Below are 21,225 nucleotides of genomic sequence, written 5' to 3'. Positions count from 1 at the left end.
AGAAATATTTTTATATCTTGATATGAATATGGATGTTCTTGTCTGATCAACAAGAGTATCACCGTTTCATTGAAAAGATACCTATATTTTCTTATAACTATAATTTCTCCTTCTAAGTTTCGAGGACGAAACTTTTTAAAAGGAGGGTGATTTAACGCCCGTAAATTTGGACCGTTAATATATTTCGAAAATAATTTATTAATCAAATAAAAGCTGATATTTAAGTATTTAAAGTAAAAATAATTCAAAGAAATATAATTTTATTATATTTTGAAGAAAAGTATTTATTTTGATAGTTTTGAAATGTTTAAAAATAGTTTAAACCGTGTAAAATCTTTTATTTCGAATTAAGGGCGTATCGGGGGGAAATGACAATTCTTTTGAACGTTGGGTAAACGAATTTGGAAATGGGTCGTATGAATACTCAATTTTATTGTAATCTCGTGTTTAAGAACTTTGGTATTGACGGAATTTGCGTTTGACTTACGGATTTAATTATTATTGAAACAAGTCAAACCCGACTCGTAAAAATCCCGACTAAAAATCCCGCACTTCCTTTTTCCTCCTTTCCTTCCTCCCTTACGCGGACCACAGCCCTCATCCCCTTCCATTTTCTGGTTTTTCTATCTTTCTTCATCCTTGACACACCAAAACACCATTTTTACCAAAATCAAGCTCAAATTCACCATATCTTACTCGTTTCTAGTCCGTTTTTCGCATAATTTACCTTTCCGGAATCCTCTCGTCGCGATCTACAACTTGGTACAATTTAATTTCAGTTTTCTTGAAGTTGTTTTAAGACCAAATTTCGGTATTTTCGGTTTTATATGCTTATTATTGTGTTTTAATTGTTTATTTAGGTGAAGGATTGGAAGACGAGTTCGGGGACTCGTATATTGTAGAGGATAGCGGCTAGTTGTGGTTAGGGTTTCGGTTTTGAGGTGCTAATTGCTCATTTTCTAGCTTAAGGTAACATATTTCGAGTTACTCGACGAAAGATCGTCACATGTTTTTGATTTTTGTATGTTTGGTGATTTTTACTTGAGTAGTAGTTTTCACATGATAAATTTGTTTTATGCATGTTTAATTTGTACCTTTTGTTAGTTTAAATTATTAAAGTTGAATTGGGGACGATTAATTAATTTTCAGACGGTCTCTTACTAAACAAAAATGGAAAAATAAGGTGGTGCAGGGGGACGGGCAGCAGGCCGTGGCAGGCCCGTGGCAGGCCCGTGGCAGGCCCACGGCTAACCTACGGCTGCCCGGGTTGGTCCGTGCTTGTTTTGCGGTTTTCGTACAATATTGGTCATTTTAAGTTGAGTAATGTTATAACTAATATAAGTAACAAAGGGGTAGTATTTTGAATTGATTCATACTAGTAATAAAAAGTATGTTAATGATAAAACTATGCTTATGTTAATAGTTATCACATGTTAGGATAGTTTACAAAATGAATTTGTAAATAATAGGCTCAAAATGAATTTTATAGCGATAATTGTAATGGTTTGTTGATTGTCAGAAAAACCGAGCCTTAGTCCCTTTGATCGATGCGATGTCGATTAATTGAGTGATTGGTCGGCCGCAATTTGACCCGTACATCGCAGGTGGGGTTGCGGGTAAAAATTCGGTTGAATGAATTAGATAATCGGCCTTTTTCTTGTTTTAGGCCATTTATTATATCTCTATTTCACATGTGTAGTTAGTTGAATTTAAATAGCTTCTTATTTAGTTAGTTGAATTTAAATAGCTTCTTATTTTGTAGTAATGGCCCTAGTTTCCCCTAAAGCCTTAAATATTGTTAGAATTGCTAGGATTGGAAATTAGTATTGAGTACTTATTGAGGAACTGTTGGATTGTATGTTGTATATAGCCTTTCACATGATAGAATATTAGATTTTATGTTGGTAAGTAGGACTTTTTGCTTTCTTAAGGTTAAGTGGGTGTCTTAATTGACTTGTGTGGTGAGTCTTGTGTGGTGTGGGCTAAAGTATTCAAGCTGGGACTAGCTGGGACTAGGTCCTAGGTGAGTATTTCGGCCTTCATCATAGATAGGTCTTTATAGTCTCTGACGAGTATATGTTCACTGCTTGATAGCCTTTGTGTTCCTGACTAGTGGATTTATATCCAAGTTGGGGCATGACCTCGGTACTTATTTTGATAGTAAGTGGTCGGCTTAAGTACTAGCCAACCCTTCGGTGGTGTCCTTAGGGTACTCACATCACTTTGTTTTAAAAAAAGTTGTGGGTCTTGGGTGCGGTGGTGTGTATCCGCATGTCTAGGTCTGCGCAGATTTTAGGCTAGGGTTGTGTTGTCTCTTGGCCATGTTTTCTTAATAGTAACCGCTGAGCCAAGATACCGGTTCGATTACCTTCCCTACCTCGTGGTATAGACTCGAGTTACAAAGTGACTGTTGACGGTGCTAAGAACTTATGCCTGTCTTTGATATATTGCCCTTTCTTGTTTGATGATTCTATGAATCATAGAGGGTGAGATGCAAGCCGGCTATGGTTGATAGAGTTTGGATTACAATTTGTTAAATGTTTCACATGTTAGTTTAGTTTGGTCAGTTTAGGGCTCATATGTTAGAATAATTGATAATTGAATTCTTTATCATCTTGTTTACATGTTTTACTACATGTACATTAATTTTGACGATTCGTGGCTGGGAGGACTCGAAGTTACTCCCCACTGAATTGTGGCTTTCGTGTTTGTATAAAATGCGATTGACAGGTTGTTGATTCTTTGTTGGGGTCACAGACGAGCTAGTGAGCAAGGAACCTTGGACCTAGTTGGCTTTCTTTTGTAGAAACCTTTTACACTTTTGGTTTGTATATAATTTGAAGGGACATATGTCTCCCTTTTCTATTTTGGTTTGTATCACTATATTTCCGCGTCTTAAGTTATGTATGTAAATTAGTTTATCAGTTGTTGCAGGGTTTTGACACTCTTCTTGAGTTGGATTAGTTGTGAATGGTTTAGGAAGAAAATTTTTTGAAATTGCAGGTTTTTGGACTAGTTGAACCATTTACAAACATATCCTACCAGTTTTTCTGTAGAATTTACGCATTTAAGTAATTAGATAACGCTAATTTTTTTAAGGGTGTCACAATATCACAATTTATTTGGCTTATATCAAAGTCTTCACTTTGATAATCCCATCACGACTAAATCGTGATTCCTTGAACTCTTTGAAATTCTTCAAAGATTTCTCTATTTACCTTATTAAGTGAACATATTAGTGTAAACTTAAATCGTTGGTAAAAGATAATGATCAACCTATTTTGGATCGATGATTTACAACCTCGATCTCCTTTTCAACTAAAAGGCACGAGATATCTTACTTTGAATACAAGATACACATATACCATTAACAATCTAATGGTTTCAAGAGTACTCGATAACTCTTTGCGTTAATCATTCCAGAATTTAAGGTTTAATCTTGGGTTACCAATTTGAGTCTTGCATCAACTTCATGATATATCATTCTAGTTTGGTTTAGAATATAATCACCTTGATGATAGGCTAGCCATACATCAAATCATGGTGTATAGGGTCACAAAAGGGAAACCTCTTTTGTATCTTTAACAAATTGTATTCTTATTTAGAGTTTATGTACTTAATAGTCACAATTAAGTACAACTCCAAACCCGAAAACTAGATTTAGTACACAATGACTCTATCTCTTGATTTCATTGTTGCTAGTCGTCATATTCTAATCACCCGATGTATCAAACATAATGATGAAAACCACCACCAGTTTCTAATATTGACGAAGTAATACTAGCAAAATTTATGTTTAATCAAATAAACATTTAACGAAGAAGGTTCCATTAGATGTCCCACAACTAAGTTGTTGATTCTTCAATAATTTGGGGTAGTTTCCTTTCTCGTGTCCAACATTTAAGACAATATAAACTTTATCGGTCGGGATTGATAGGTTTAGTATCGTCATTCTCAACAATTTTACCTTTAACATAACCTTGTATCAATTCCATTCTAATTTTACTTCTTTAACCTCGTCCTCATCTTAACGGTTTAAGAGAATGCTCCCACTCATTTCAATGAGTCTTTACTTAGAGAAGCAAAGGTGAATCTTATAAAGATTACTCTTCAATTCAATCGTTTTAGTCTTAAAACTTTCATTGAAGTGGTTGCGTTATTTTGGTCAATTACGAATTCTGACAAAACTAATTACCAACACAATTTATCGCTTCAAGGTACTTAATTCAATTAAGTATATGAAACATAATCCATTGTAAGTAGAAGTGTTAGTCAAGAATCAAAAACCTGTTTGATAATGAATAACTTTAATCTATACTCTTTACAAGAGATCCTTAGCAATGGTTCATTCGAGGTCTTTAGAAGAAAATTCAAATTTTGTCTTTAGATACGATGTTTTAATGGAGTTTTGAATCGAAATGATATCGTATATGAATTGTGGTAAAGAAATAGAACAATATAACAACGGAATAGTGGAAAATTTAACATTTATCGTTTTATTAATACTTGTAAACAACAAGTAAAGCATTTACATAGTGACCTCTACCCAACTATGATAAATGATTCCAAGACCCAAATTCATATCGACTTAGGCACGGTATGGCCGATGAAAACCTTATCAATATAACTCGGTGGATTAACGTTTTAATCGATTCTACTTTTAGAACTCTTGGTCGATAAAATTACTCTAATAATTATCTATAGCCCAAAACACATCCGACAAGGGCACGGTATGGCCGATGAAACCCTTATCGAAAAACTTTTGTTGAGTTCAATCCAAATTTCGAATAAATGTGTCCATGATCCAAATCCACATCAACTTGGGCACGGTATGGCCGATGAAACCCTCATTAACATGAACTCGGTGGATTAACATTCATCACCCACTTCCCCTACGTAACAAGGTTTGTACCCCGGTAGGGCCGAGTGCACTCCCTCGCGAAATAGGTTTTCAAGGTTTCTACTATTTGGTAAGGCTATGTCTCAATTAATTGTTTTAGCGAGAGGTCATGTCAATTTATTATCTATCACGTTTTAAGTGAACTAAAGCGGTGAACTACGATAATTCTAATTGACACGGTCGATAAACTCGATTAGATGATGATGCATGTTTTAGTTATGGCGATTTAGCGATGCATGTGACATATAAATAAAATGCAAAGCATAAAAATAAATCCTAGTATGGCCTTCCTAAAATAGAAAATCTAATTAACTATTACATATTCGGAAACCAACTCCATTGGTCCCTTGAACTTCGGTTGTGGCACGCATCTCGAGGTAACACCGTCTTTATGTATCGCCATCTTGAAGAAATCCGTCTTTGGGAACTCCGAAATGAATAAAATTACATAATAAATTACATAATTTCCTATTATACATTTGTAATTATAATAAAATAAATCTATTAAATTACAAAACGGTGATACGAGATCACAATAAAATTACAACCGAATCGATATTCCCATAGATTTCGGGTAATACCAATTAAAAACTAAGGCCATACTAAGTAAAAATTACATAATTCAAAATTACATCAATAAAATTATGACAATCATAAAGAAAATGCAGCATTATAATATGTATGAACATGCCCAATTTTATGCTAAATCGCCTTTAATTAGCCAATATCGTATATTACTCGATTTTTACGGATTTGTGTGATTTCAACATTTTATAATCAAAAAAATTACATAAATTCATATTTATGCATAAGTTAATTACCCTAACATCTTAGGACTCAATATTTAGTCTTCACTAATTATTTGACCATAATTAACTCATATTACTAACATTTGTTCATAATGGACTTAAAATTATAATAAAATGCTATAAACTTCAAATAAATCACAAAATTTCAAATAAATTTGAAATTTGAAATTTAAACTCATGAACATTCTAGAAAAATACCATGACACTCATAATGTTCAAAAAACTTAGGTTAAAAATTTCGAAATTTATACGGAAAAACAATGTTGCGGTTTATCGGTTTTACCAAAATAATCATAAAAACATGAGAAAAATTATATTCATTAACTTTTCAATTTTATATCTGAAAAAAGATAATAAAATGCAACATATAATGTTTTTCCTTAGTCATAGAGTATGTTTTATTAATATTTCACTAATAAAGTCACTATTCATGCTATTTTTCTTCAAAAATCCATAAATCATGCAAAAAGACTTCACTATATTCTATTATTTTACACACCTCTTGTAAAATTGCATGTGACAACATACTAAATTTCTATGACCAGATTCGAAATTTATCTCATATTAACCTATTTTTCACTTAAATCCGATTTTAACAATGAAAAATCCATATTTCGAGCATAAGAACTCATAAAATTATGAAAATTTCCAGATCATCTAAAAATAATATATATGAAAACATATCCAAAAACCACTAGAAAATTCAAAGTTTAGCTAATTTTCGTCCAAAAATGACATTTTTATCATAAAAATCACATTTTAATGCCAATATTGTATAATATGAACAATAAAAATCCATAAATTAACCAAAATATCCTAAAAACATTTTAGGACCAGAAATTTTAACATGCATGATAATTTTCGTGATATATCATAATAACACAAATTAAATAAGTTTTATATGTTATTCTTATAACTCGGAAAAACTTTTAACCGATTTGCATGCAAACAACCAAGGCTCTTGATACCGATTGAAGGAAAAGAAGATATATATACTCAACATATTCATATATGTTTTATTTTAATTTGTCATAAAATTAAATGGTGGAACTTATGCATGCAAACTAATAAACAATATAAAGAAGAAACCATCATCTTACATTGTGATTTTCGGATTTATGGGCACAAGTGAGTTCACCTACTCACTTGTTCTTGAGCTTCCAAATATTGGATGAACAAGGTTCAAATTAGAACCTCTCCCAAAAGCATATACCCAAGGAAACTCATAATAACCAATATTATTTAGATCTAGTAATAATATTAGTTTTACTATAAAATTGACACAAAACAAATTGTATTTTTGGCTTTTGAATAAATCGGTCAAGAGGGAGTATATATGAGATTTTATTTCTCTAGAAAAATCACATATTGTAGAGATTATACATTTTCTTACACTAGAAAATTATATGGTGAAAAGAATGAATAATGTTATGTAAGAGAAAAGCACTTCTCTCTTTTCTTGTGGGATGGCCGAAAAAATGCATTGGGTAGTATGCCCAATGCATTTCATTTTTGCTCTTCACAAGAGGCTAGGCATGCAACTCTAGGGTTATCATTGTGTTTTGAATAAAATAAATTTAAATAATACAAACCCTTAATGCCCTTCTAATTTTCGGTTACCATATAAAATGGTAGTCCATATTAACTTTGTCATTTGTCAATTTTGTTATGTGTTACATTCTACATGACATGTAACAATGCAATGTATTTTTATCATATTAAAAATCAACATACTCATAAAATATGTCATTTACAAAATCGACTAGTAATTCATAATTACTTGTGCCAAAAGTGTTCCCGAATTATAAACTACAACATTCTGTATTTATTATAATTTATTCATTCCATTTCAATTGTTTCTGTAAACAATAATTTCATCTAAATAATATAATAATTCGATTACTTAGACCGTGTCTCATTTAATCATATTTACAATAAGATACGTAAATTATACTCACAAAATCATCCGTCAATTTTAAGCAATTTAATTAACTCGTATCGGTATACGATTAATTAAATAATCAATTAAGAGTATTTCCCTATAGGTATGACCTAAGGGGATCAACTGATCACCACCGTCGCACGACAGTAATGTCAAACTCTAGTCAGCCAATCATTACCGATATGTGTGGACCAGTTGACTGTAAAATATTACATCCCACATGTATTCTTAAAATGAGATTTAATAATGATATTTAAATCATGTGATCGCACTATTGTTGAGGACACATTTCCCAACACCCCTTTTAACTGATCGACTTGCGGAGATGTCTATCTTCGGAAGCCGTCCATTAAAACGACAAACGAATCTTTTTGAAAATTTCTATTTTCAAAAACTTCAGTCCACCATTCCAATTCCGCCTCGTGTCTATTGAGTCAAAGCAAACGTACTTATGGGTCTTTACTTATGAGTCATCTCACCACGAGACCCGTCCAATGGCGTCACGCCGTCATGTTGGACTCGTGTCAAAGGTTCGGACAACACCGTCACGTCATAAATCGAGTCAGCATCGAGGGACCACACACGGTCACCCCGTCTTATTGGGTCTGATCTTTGTCTCGTCCTTTGTGTTGTCTGCGTTCAGCCTTGGAACCGTGTCGGATTGAGTTGTAATGTGAGCCGTTTTTCTGCCTCAGAGCCATGGCCCCGTCTTCAACTTCGTCCAACAACACCAATGATAATAACAGAGATGTCACAACTGATCAGCTAGCCAGCCTGCTTACCGCTCTTAAGGTCACCCTGGATCGCGTCGAGACCCGTATCGACGCCCTGGAGAACAAAGAAACTGGGGAACATAATACCCCACCCGATCGAAATCGAGAAGAGGTCAAGCTCTTGGAAGAACAACTCCTAGCCCGGGGTAACAATATCCATCTTGAGAACAACCGAAGGTTCGAACCCGTTGGGGACCAGTTACCTGACAACTTCACCTTGACTGATGTGCCCAAGTTCAAGGGAGTGGAGGACCCACTCAACCATATCCGTGCTTTTAAGGACTACATGGCCATTAAGGGGGTCAAACAGGAGCTTTTTACCCGGATCTTCCCATCCTCTTTGGAGCCGATTCCTCGCCAATGGTACTACTCCCTTGATCCGAAAAATCTTACTACTTGGGATGAGATCGCAGTTGAGTTTGCCAAACAGTATGCCGACAATGTTGAGATCCAGGCCAACACCCAATCTCTCGAAGTGCTAACCCAAAACGATAAGGAAGGGTTCACTGAGTTCCTAACCCGTTAGAGGAGGGTGAGAACTCAATTGGTCAGTAAGCCGAGTGAATCAACTCTGGTGGAAAGGTTTGTCAACAATCTCCGCCCGGTTTATGCCAACCTACTGAGGTATCAGAATATCAAAACTTTTCACCATCTGCAGATTCTGGGGACGCGCATTGAGGACGACCTCCGAAAGGGTGTCTTAGCCAAGACCACTGGCAGAGGTTACCAGGGATCCACCTCAACCAGATCTCGCCCTTATGCAAGTGCCCTGAAAAGGCTCATGGACCAAGGGAAGCTACAACCGATCTAACCCACCCCGGATCCGACCGACGCCAAGAAGTCCCGATTCTGGAACCCCAATGCCTACTGTCAATATCATCGAGGGAAAGGGCATGATACCGAAAATTGCTTCAAACTCAAGCACCTCATTAGAGACATGATTAAGAAGGGAGATTTGCCTTTACCCCCACCAACTAAGCCGAATAACAAGACGAATCCTTTGGGGATTCACGCCATTTCTGATGATGAGCCGACCCTAGACTCCTCTCACCTCATCCTGCCAATTTACGACGAGGTGAATGCTTTAGAAAAAGATCCTTCAGACGGAGTGTTTGTGTTTAGTGCTGCCACTATGCTCACTATGTTTTAGCAAGTCGAAGAGGCCATAGCCAGCCTCTCTGAAAGAATCACCCGACTCGACGACGCCTACCGTCGACTCATCTTCAATCCACCGCCACCGCGCCCAAGGGAGAATTCCCCAAGCATTCAAAACTACCCACCCCAAGATGGATTGCTCCCGCGACCATTCTGGCATAGACCTCACGAAAATCACCCTCAAAATAACTGCCCTCAAAATAACTACCCCCAAAATAACTACCCCCATAAAAATCGCTCTCACAAAAATATTCCCCACAAGAACTACCCACCGAGGAATACCCCTCCAAGGTATCCTCGAGACTCCGAAATTAACGGCATATGGAGAGATGATGTTGAGGATGTCTATATCCTCTCAGGGAAGGAGAAGCGGGCGAAAGAAATCGGACATCTCACCCGGTCCGGACATCCCTATCAAAATCCGAACAATCCAACGGTCGTTCCAACAACGAATGACCAGATCGTCCCAGAGGCGGACACTCAACCAAAAGCCCCCGAGAACTCAATCCTGAAACAGCTCCAGAAAGCAAAAGCCGAAATCCCAATTTGGCAACTGATCGCAATGTCTTTTGAGCATCGACAGGCCTTGCTGCAGGCCTTGGGAAAATTAATCGTACCCTCCACCTCTTCCCAGAAGAAATAGTGGTGCACATGACGAGGGACGGCCCTGATCTGAATAACCCGGTCGTCTTCTCCGACGAGGACATCCCTCCGTTTGGAGCCAATCATAACCTGGCCCTGTACATCACCGTACAATGCCTCCAGAAAAATATACCCATGGTCCTCGTGGATGACGGTTCCACCGTGAATGTCATTCCTCTCAAAACTGCCCACAGGCTGAGTATCAAGGAATCTGATTTGATCCCAACGAATCAAGGAGTACGCGCCTACGACGGCACTCGTCGCAAGGTCGCTGGGCTAGTCACTTTGACCGTCGCAACCGGACCACTAGAAAGACAAACCAGTTTTCAAGTAGTCAACATCGACGCGTCCTTCAACATGCTCCTGGGGCGTCCCTTGATTCACGCTGTCAAGGCGGTCACATCAACTCTCCACCAGAAGATCAGGGTCCCCTTCAACGGGAAAACGATCACGATTCCCGCTTCCCCAATCAAAGCAGTTATGAGAAGGGGGATAGCCTCCCAAGCCATTGAGGAGGACGACAATGAAATGTCGGGTTTCCGAGCCGTAAACGCCATAACTGATGAATCGGCGCCCTCTGATTGCGACCCGTTCACCAACCTCACGGTCAACCGTATTATAATGCGTCAGGGTTACTTCCCGGGTTTGCCGCTCAATCCACTAAAGGACCCGTTGCCTCCCTTGAAGCAGGATAAGGTCCCCAACATTCCTTTTGGACTGGGATACAAAACTACTGACGAAGATATCCGGGAGATGAACCTCCTAGTCCGGAAACGCAAGAAGCACGGAGTTATCCTCCGTCCCTACCACCTGACTCTCAACGGATACTTTGTCCCCGAGGGTGAGTCCGAGCTCTACCACGGCTTTCCGGAACCCATCTATGACTCTGTGGCGAAGGCTAGGTACCCGGGAGTGGAAGTCTTCCAGGACTTCTACTTTATCCCCGACAACATCGAAGCTGCATCAACTGAGTCCAAGCCGTCACCATGCCTTGACGGACAAGCTGTCACACTCCTGTTTGGGGAAGATAATGTCAAACACCTCGACTATGAGGACATCATCAACATCGCCCTGAAAGACAATGAATTTGATCCGACCGCCTTTATCTCTGACACTGACCCGGAGAAAGCCACCCAGGGCTGGAGGAAAACCATCAAGTGGACCTATCGCCAAGGCCGCATTCTCTAGATAACAACTGGAGAAGGCCCTATGTTCAAGGAGGGAAGTGAAGAAGGATCTGAGTCTGAGTCTGAGTCTGAGTCGGAGTCAGAGTCTGTCGTAGCTCCTAACGCTCATGATGTCCCAGTCAAGGTCCACTTCCCACTATTTTATCACAAAGTCGTGGCTGATTCAAAGGTTGAGTCTACTAGGGTCACCCCCACTCCCATGAAAGGCGACAACCTGGAGCCTCTTCCAGGGGCCACTTCCTCTGTTGTGTCGCCTCTGACTGATCACGAGATGTCTGTCCTTTCCGAGCTTTTCGCTCGTGTCAACTTAATGAACGCTAAGTTTGCTTATGACTCATCTCAATTTAACTGCAATGTGATTCTGAATGACTATGAGGAATTTGACTTGAGTGACTACCCTCCTCACTTAGCCAAAGAACTTGACAAACGGGAAACCAGAACCCCCATCATTGAGGAAACCGAGCCTATTAACATAGGAACCGACAACAGACCTCAAGAACTTAGGATAGGGATAACCCTGGACCCCTCGGAAAGACAACAGTTCATTGACCTCCTCCACGAATACAAGGACGTGTTCGCCTGGTCTTACAGAGACATACCTGGGATTGACAGGGAAATTGCAGAGCACCGGATACCCATTAAACCGGGGGCTAAACCTGTGAAACAGAAGCTACGCCCGATGCGTCCTGAGTGGGCCCTAAAAATCGAGGAAGAAGTGGACAAACAGTTCAAGGCTAGGGTCATCAAAGTGTCTGAATACTCGGATTGGGTGGCCAACATTGTGCCGGTACCAAAGAAAGACGGAAGAATTCGGGTTTGCGTCGACTTCAGGGATCTGAACAAGGCGAGTCCAAAGGACGACTTCCCCTTGCCACATGTTGACATTCTGGTGGACAACACTGCCGAGCATGCTCTTCTATCCTTCATGGACGGGTATGCTGGGTACAACCAGATTAAAATGGTTGAAGAAGACATGCACAAGACTGCGATCACTACACAGTGGGGTACATATTGCTACACAGTCATGCCTTTCGGCCTCATCAACGCCGGAGCAACCTATCAGAGAACCGCTACCACTTTCCTACATGATATGATGCACAAGGAGGTAGAGGTGTATGTCGATGACATGATTGTCAAATCAAAAGAACGGGACGGCCACATCAGCGCCCTCCGAAAGTTCTTCGCTCGTCTACGGAAATATAACATGAGACTAAATGCTCAGAAGTGTGCATTCGGGGTCACCTCCGGAAAACTCTTGGGACATGTCGTCCGCAAGAGAGGCATTGAGATTGATCCAACCAAAATCAAAGCCCTTCAACAAATGCCTCGGCCTAGGAACGAGAAGGAGATTCGGGGATTTCTTGGTCAGGTCCAATACATCAGCCGGTTCATTGCCAAGGTCACTATGATTTGTGAACCAGTATTCAAGAAGCTTCGTGCCTCTGATCACACCAAATGGGATGACGACTGTCAGAAAGCCTTCGACAGGATAAAGGAAATCCTATCCAAACCTTCTGTCCTCATGCCACCTCAACCGGGGATTCCTCTATCCCTATACCTGACTGTTACCAACACAGCCATGGGAGCGATGCTAGCACAAACAGTTGATAGCGAAGAGCGGGCCATCTATTACATCAGCAAAAAGTTCATTGAGTACGAGACGAGGTATACCCAACTGGAAAAGACATGCCTTGCCCTAGTATGGTCAACAATGAAGCTGCGGCATTATATGCTCAGCTACACGGTCCACATCTACTCCTAGATAGACCCGGTTAAATACATCTTCGAGAAACCCGTACTAAACGGAAGGCTGTCTAGGTGGACACTGATGCTGTCCGAGTTTGATCTCAAGTTCGTACCCCTCAAGGTTATCAAGGGAAGAGCAGTCGTTGATTTCCTGGAAGAGAATCCCGTCAACGAGGATCCTACGACTGACACATGGTCACTTCCTGACGAAGACATCCTTTGTGCTGACTCCGACGCATGCGACCTATACTTTGATGGTGCATCTAATCTGAGAGGCTTCGGTGTAGGAATCCTTCTAATATCACCAGAGGAAGAACATGTTCCGATCTCGGTCAAGCTAGACTTCGCCGTCACCAACAATGCCGCTGAATATGAAGCATGTCTCATCGGCCTACAAGCAGCCATCACACTTGGCATCAAGAGATTGAGGGTCCACGGTGATTCTTCGCTCATCATCTATCAGGTGTCCGTATCATGGAAAATCCGATCTGACAGCTTAGCTCCCTACCGAACAAGGATCAATCAAGAGGCCGAGTTCTTCGACCAAGTCGACTACTTCCAGTTGCCACGAGAGGAAAATCAATTTGCTGATGCCCTGGCATAACTTGCCGCGCTCGTCAACATACCTGACGACAGGACATCAATGCCTCTATGTGTCGAAAGACGGAGTGAGCCAGCTCACATTTGTGCCATTATCGACGACGAGGAAAGCCATGATGAACCTTGGTACCAAGCCATCCTCAATTACAAAACCGAAAACGAATTCCCTCCCAACTCTGATCAAAGAGAACAAAGAGCCATCTGTTTACTTGCGTCACAATTCGTGATAAACCAAAATCAACTCTACAAAAGAATACCCCAAGGAATTCTCCTCCTTTGCATTGACCATCACAAAGCCAAGAAAGTCATGGGAGAGGTTCACGACGGAGAATGTGGCCCTCACATGAGTGCAATGATGCTTACACGGAAAATCATGCGGCTAGATTACTACTGGATTCCCATGGAAGCCGATTGCCGTAACTACGTCAAACTTTGCCACAATTGCCAATTCTTCGCCAACGTACAACACATACCACCATCCCTTTTGTACACCATGATGTCACCCTGGCCTTTCTCAACCTGGGGCATCGACATCATCGGGAAAGTCAACCTGATAGGCACCAAGGGGCATTGCTTCGTCCTCGTCGCTATCGACTACTTTACCAAATGGGTAGAAGCACAGTCATATGCAGTCTTGATCGCCAAACAAGTGGCCAAGTTCATTCAAAACAACATCATCTGCCGATATGGGGTACCCCATGAAATCATCAGCGATCAAGGCTCTCACTTCCGGGCTGAAACTCAAGCTTTGCTGGACAAATACAAGATCAAACGACATCGATCATCCCCATACCGTCCCCAAACTAATGGAGCGGTGGAGGCAGCGAACAAAACTCTTGTCACCATTATCAAGAAAATGCAAGACAACTACCACGTTTGGCCGAGCAAACTCACATTCGCACTCTGGGGATACCGAACCTCCATTCGAACACCGACAGGCGCCACACCCTTCTACCTAGCATATGGTATGGAGGCGGTTCAACCGGTGGAGTTAGAGGTCCCATCTCTACGCATCCTACTGGAGAGTCAAGTCCCTGAGGCAGAATGGACCCGTCGAAGGTACGAACAACTCACTCTTCTAGACGAACGGTGACTCAACGCCTTGCACAACGTCCAGCTATACCAACGACGTATACAACGGGCATTCAACAAGAAGGTTAAACCCAGAAACATCCAGGAAAACGACTTGGTCCTCAAGTCAGTTCGAGCACCATTACCCGTCGATCCGAGGGGAAAATTCAAACCCAACTGGGCCGGGCCATACCTGGTCAAGAAAATACTTTCGAGGGGCGCAGTGAGACTTAGTGACCTAGATGGGGAGGACTTTACAAACCCGACCAACCTAGACCAACTCAAGAAATACTACCCTTGAACCCTAGCAACCAACGACCTAGCCTAGTTTTACAACTAGCAACGTCCTCAACCCTTTTCAAGTCAAGTTCCTCAACGTGTTCTGATTTGAAATTGCATCTTTTATCGAGTCTAAGCTGCGGCACTTTGCCCGTTTCGAATGTCCTTTGATCTGTTAAAGGCAACGTCCATTTGCACTAAAACATTTCGAACCCCTGAACTACGAGCATGGTTTGATTTCACCTCTTCAGGTGAATACGTAGGCAGTCCCTCTTATACATGAGGGATACAACCACAAAACCCAATCAAATTTACAAATCATTTTGAACTACGATCATGGTTTGATTTCACTTCTTCGGGTGAATACGTAGGCAGTCCTTTCTTTCACAAGAAGGATACAACCATTCCCACAATAAAAAAAAACATTACCCACATACAAAAATCATCCCAAAAAAAAGGAAGAAAGGGAAAACCATTCCCTTTCCCACCAACATACAAAAATGAGCCTTTCTCCCTTTCCACAAAATACCACTTTCCCAAGTGCAATTGTTTAGGACGATTCAAATCGAATTGCCTTCACCAAAATGGATGGAAGAAACAAGCGTTCATAATTTTCGACACAAGCAATCCTCTTATTTAATTAATAATGGGAGGGATTACAATTTCAACAACAAATAAAGCTCGACGAGTCTACAACTTGTCAAAGCTAAGGTGTCAACTAACACACCTCACATAGTAAAACTAGCACAACACATACAATAACTAGCTAGTACAACATAATAAAAACTCACAACAATAATACAACAAAATAATAAAGTGGGTAATGGAGGTCTTCACTCTTCCATTCTACCCTTGCCTTTTCCCTCGGGGTACATCTTCCCCTTGTTCTTCTTGTTGGCCCGCCTAGCATGGATTTCCTCCTCAGAACGGATCCTCAACGGATCTAAGACGGCGACGGCCTCCGGTCTAGCACAAGACCCCATGTTCGACCCAAGACGAGCCAATGCACGGCCCACCATATTCTTGGGACCGGAACTCCTCCTCTTCGGTGGTCTCATCACATCGGGAGTAGCTCTATCAACATACTCCTCAAAGAAGGCGCGGTTGGCCTTGCCAACCTCTCGGTACTTCAAGTCAACAACCTCGTCCTTATGAAATTTGGATCTCTCTTCCAAGGACGGAGCTTGTGACCATTTGACATAAGCGGGAGTCACCCATGTCGTGGCAACGGGGTTTGGTACCTCCCAAAGCGGCCGAGTGGCCCACCATCTTTCGAAGAACTCCACAAGCCCAGAGTTCCGGAAAACATTCTCTTGGACAAGAGTATCTTGAGCGGGCACCTTTTGATGACGCTCCATTTGCCTCATGAGCCTTTCGGGATATATGAAGGAAACAACCTTCAAACCCACCACCATCAAAGAACGAGGACTAGCACCCGAAGCGGGCAACCCCGTGAAGGACCTCAAGTGCCACCACGGCACCACCCAACGGATATGAGGACCACCCTCCTCCGCCAATCTCGCGGCCCAATAGGCCTCGGTGGAAGCAAAACTATCCGGGTACAACTTCTTCCTCATAGTAAGGTGACGGAAGGAATAAAAAGAAGGATTAACCGGAGGCTCTACATACCTTAGCCTCTCCAATAGCCACACTTGAAGGATCCTCGGGGATCCAAAAGAGGGAGCTTCTCCACAAGAGCCTTCCTTGTCCAAAGCTTGGATAATCTCCCCAAGTACCAACCATGATGGATCTCTACCATGCTCCATTTTCTCAATCACATGGATAAGGGTCATGCTACCATGGCATCTTGGCCCCTCCTTCTTCAAGACATCAACAAAGAGGTACACATGGACAAGGCAAAATGCAAGAGCCCTTCTCCTAGCCACCTCCGAGACATTAACATCTAATCGGTTTGAAAATATGTTTATAAGAGCCAACATATCCACACCATGTGGAGCAAGAAGAAAGTTGACTTGGCTTGTTGATAAGCCCAACATGGAACGGAATTTCTCCTTGTAGCACAACCGAGTTGGAGGAAGCACCGGAGCACAACCCGGCCACCCACCAATGGCTCTAACTTCTTCGGCAAGAGGACAAAGCTCACCTATCGGGAAAACGAAAACATGATGTTTCGAATCCCAAAACCGAGAACATGCTTCAAGAAATGAAGGTTGCACCTCGACTTGGCGGAGAACCAACAATTGACCAACTCCCATGCAAGCGAGTTGATACTTTTCGGGAGGCGACAAATCCCGGCACCATTGTCGCAATGCGTTCTCAAAAGCATCCATGGAATAGTTTTGTGGAAGAAGAAGAGGTTTTGTAGAGATGATTTTGTGTTTCGGATGATGAAACAATGAAGCACGAACGTCCCAATTTATACAAAATGATCAGCGCATTTTTCAGAAAAAGGGGAGAGCCGGCTTCCATCGCCAGGCTGCTCGCGCCTCTTTGAGGCTTCTCTACGATTCTCGTTGTTGACTTGTCTCTTTCAACATGTGCTTTCTCCTGACACCTCAAACCTCCCGCCAGGAAGCTCGCGCTCTTCGGGATTATCCGGGACATTTTGTGTTTCCTCACACTCACATTCCCTTGTTTTCGCGTTTTACGAAATCCGACACGGTTTCTATGACGCAGCTTTAAACATACGAATTTTTCTTTCTTTTTTTAAGGGGGGAAGAGCTAGTCGCCCCAATCCGCGATGGATCATTTCCATGTCAGCCGAAATTCCGAAACTTTTTCGCTTTTTCGCAATTTTCCATCAAAAATCAAGATCGAAGATTGATAACACGACGTCAATTTTCCTCAAAAATTCAAGCACTCACAAATTCGAGTCTTGACCTTAGAAATCAAAAATAAAATATACTCGCAAAAATCCTTTTAAAAAATTCTTTCCTGACGGTTTGAGTTTGAATTTTTTGAGTCAATTTCAATAATTTCGACGCAATTTAATTCACGACACGAGTTAATTGCTCAAATTTTCAAATCATTTCCTTTGAATTCCAAACGTGACGGCTTGTCACGAAATTTTCAAAATTCATTTCAAAATTTCAATTTTAACTTCAAGTCATCTTGGTTAATTTTGATTTTCAAACTAATGCTTTACGTGTTTTCAATCAAAATGCTTCTACGTGTTTGCGTTTATGTATATGTGCTATCTGATGCCTGTTTTCTACATTAACGATGCAGGAACTGGTGTAAAGCAAAAGGAGAATCAGCAGCCGACAACGCTCCTCCGAAACACAACACAAAAAAGCCAAAAATCACTAAATAAACCACAATCCAAAAACACATATATACAAACCGCCTTACGCAAAATACATTGACAACCGTCTATTATACATACACTGGCCTAAAACAAACGTCTATCATACAGACACTGGCCTAAAACAAACGTCTATCATACAGACACTGGCCTAAGACAACGAACTGGGTCTATCCGCCACCTACCGAACTAAGCACTCCCTACCCTTCCGATCAGAAAAGAAAGGGAGCAACATAGGGAACAAAGGAGCAACAACGGAAGCAGATGTGATTACCATTACGGTAATACCTCGTTCCTGCTCCACGACCAAAAAGAAGACAGTGCCTTGCAGACTTTGGATGATGAGGAGGCCAAGAACCATGATGCGATGCACCACCCCGGTACTGAACCCCACTCATCAGCCACCCTGTCTATGAGCCACAACGAAAAGGACAAGCCGGCCATATTAGCCGCCTATCCTCCTCTACGGAAGCATCCTCCACCACCGCCTCGAATACGGCAGCCTCCTCGGGCGCTACAGCCTCTCCAGGATCGACTTCCTCCTCCAAAGCCTCAATGACGGACCCCATAGGTCCTAGACGATACCCTGCGATCCAAAAAAATAACAACAAACAAAAAACGTCAGCCAGAAATTCGGCATTACGATGGCATGAAACGGATAAATCCAAAAAACAAGAACAATCTGCAATGCAAAACAAGGGCAATCCCGCCCAAAATCCAACCAAACAAAAGTTCACAAAAAACAAACACAAAAACGACTCGCCCCTCTTTTCAAGCAAAAGACGAGTCTAAATCACAAAAACGGCATTTCAAGACCCATAAAAGGTCCGCCTACAAACCAAAATACATTCCTGACACAATGGGGTATTTTTCTACAGCTCAAAAAGGCAATTCATACGCTAATTTGAGCCCAAACCGGTCAAAATTCAAAACGACCGCAAAAAGGCAAACGTGATTTTATCACGCCTCCAAACGACCTAAATTACCAATAAGGTCCATTTCAAGGCAAACTGACTCAATTCAAGCCCAATCAGGCGCTTATTTTGTCAGACGTAAGACCGCCGCAAAAGGCAAAAATCCAATTTTGCCCACAAATATCCAACGAAGGTCCATAAATGGCGAATACGGGTTTTCCCAACTACAATGCAACCTAGTGGGACCCACTACCCAAGCAAATAAACTTGGCATTGCAAATTGAGACGGTTTCTCGCCTCACTCGCGTTTTTCGAGCATAGGGAGCGGGAACGGGGACCAAAATGCAAACTAAAAGCACCCCTATAGTCCTAAACAGGTTTCTAACCTAATGCAAGCATCAATTTCACTCGAAATAGGCTCAATCAAAAACGCCCAATTCGATTTTTAGGGTAAAATTCGCCCTAATTCAATCAAGCTGAAGATCAACAAATTTGAATGGATTCAAGAGGAAATACTTACATTGAGATGACATTGTTGATGATGGCACGAGTAGAAGCTAGCAAAGGTCCTTTAAATGGCGATTTTTGCAGGTTTTTGAGTCGAAAGGAAGAAGATGAAGTGAGGTTGATATGCAGACCAACCTCGCGTCTTTTACAGAAAAATAGGGAAGCCCCTTTGGTTCGCCAGGTGGCTCGTGCCTAAACTCGGCCTCCCCTTTGCTCTTTCAGCGGATTTTGGGCTTTAGTCCAATTTCCCGTGATAAACTTCAAGTTTTCATTCGACGATATATAAGGTCGTCATTTTTCTCAAAAACAAATAGTGAAAACTTAAATTCACTATTTTCGAAAATTTCCAAGCAAACGGCGATCAAAACCGCCAATTTCAAAAATAATGGTGAAATCAAAATTCACCACTTCCCTTCAAAATTTCAAAAAAATAATAGCGAAAATTCAAAAACCGCTATTTCTCCAAATTTTAAGCGACGACAATCAAAACTGTCATTTTTAAGATAATAGTTGGGAATTGAATTCCACTATTCTCATCAAATGTCAACGGCGGCACATAAACCGTCACCTCAATTAATAGTGAAGATTCCAAATTCACTATTTCCATCAAATGTCAACGGCGGCACATAAACCGTCACTTCAATTAATAGTGAAGATTCCAAATTCACTATTTCCATCAAGTGTCAACGGCGGCACATAAACCGTCACTTCAATTAATAGTGAAGATTTCAAATTCACTATTTCTTACAAATGTCAACGGCGGCATATAAACCGTCACTTCAAAACGCAATAGCAAACTCAAATTTGCTATTTTCCTTCAAAATTAAAACAAACGGCGATCAAAACCGCCACTTCAAGTTCAAAGAGGAACGACGAATGGTGAAGATGCCAAATTCACTATTCTTTCGAATACCAGCAGGGGGCTTCCTCGCGGAACCCGCTCATTCCAAAAAAACAGTGATAGTGAAAATCCATACTCATTATTCCCACAGCGGCATCACGAGTTCGCTACTTTCAAAACCAGCCCATTTGACACGGCTATTCCCATGGTCCATTAACCGACCATACCATAGCTGGCGAGCCTTTGTCCGTAAGCATTCAAGGAAAGATCCCGAAGATGCCTCGGGTGCATTTCCTTACCATTGGCTGGCGAGCCTTTGTCCGCAACCTTTCAAAGACAGATCCTGAAGATGCCTCGGGTACATTTCCATACCATTGGCTGGCGAGCCTTTGTCCGCAACCTTTCAAGTACAGATCCCGAAGATGCCTCGGGTACATTTCCTTACCATTGGCTGGCGAGCCTTTGTCCGCAACCTTTCAAGGACAGATCCTGAAGATGCCTCGGGTACATTTCCTTACCATTGGCTGGCGAGCCTTTGTCCGCAACCTTTCAAGGACAGATCCCGAAGATACCTCGGGTATATTTTACCACAGC

At 41.3% G+C, this 21,225-nt stretch overlaps 1 long non-coding RNA gene across 2 annotated transcripts in view; it reads left to right on the top strand.

Annotated features, from left to right (window-relative positions):
- Positions 1 to 586: 586 nt before the first annotated feature.
- Positions 587 to 21,225, top strand: part of LOC141658798 (uncharacterized) — a 113,580-nt gene continuing 92,941 nt past the window's right edge. The window contains exons 1-3 of one of the 2 annotated variants that reach the window (XR_012549433.1): positions 587 to 762; positions 861 to 969; positions 2,731 to 2,905. This is a non-coding gene — a long non-coding RNA (uncharacterized LOC141658798). Of the gene's footprint in view, positions 763 to 860; positions 970 to 2,730; positions 2,906 to 21,225 lie in introns of those variants that run through there. The other variant, XR_012549434.1, reaches the window with a different exon arrangement.

The sequence above is a fragment of the Silene latifolia genome, chromosome 6, assembly GCF_048544455.1.
Source record: "Silene latifolia isolate original U9 population chromosome 6, ASM4854445v1, whole genome shotgun sequence".
In the NCBI taxonomy this organism is placed as follows: Eukaryota; Viridiplantae; Streptophyta; class Magnoliopsida; order Caryophyllales; family Caryophyllaceae; genus Silene; species Silene latifolia.
Note: the sequence above shows the minus strand (reverse complement) of the source record. Positions and strands in the feature narration are given on the sequence as shown.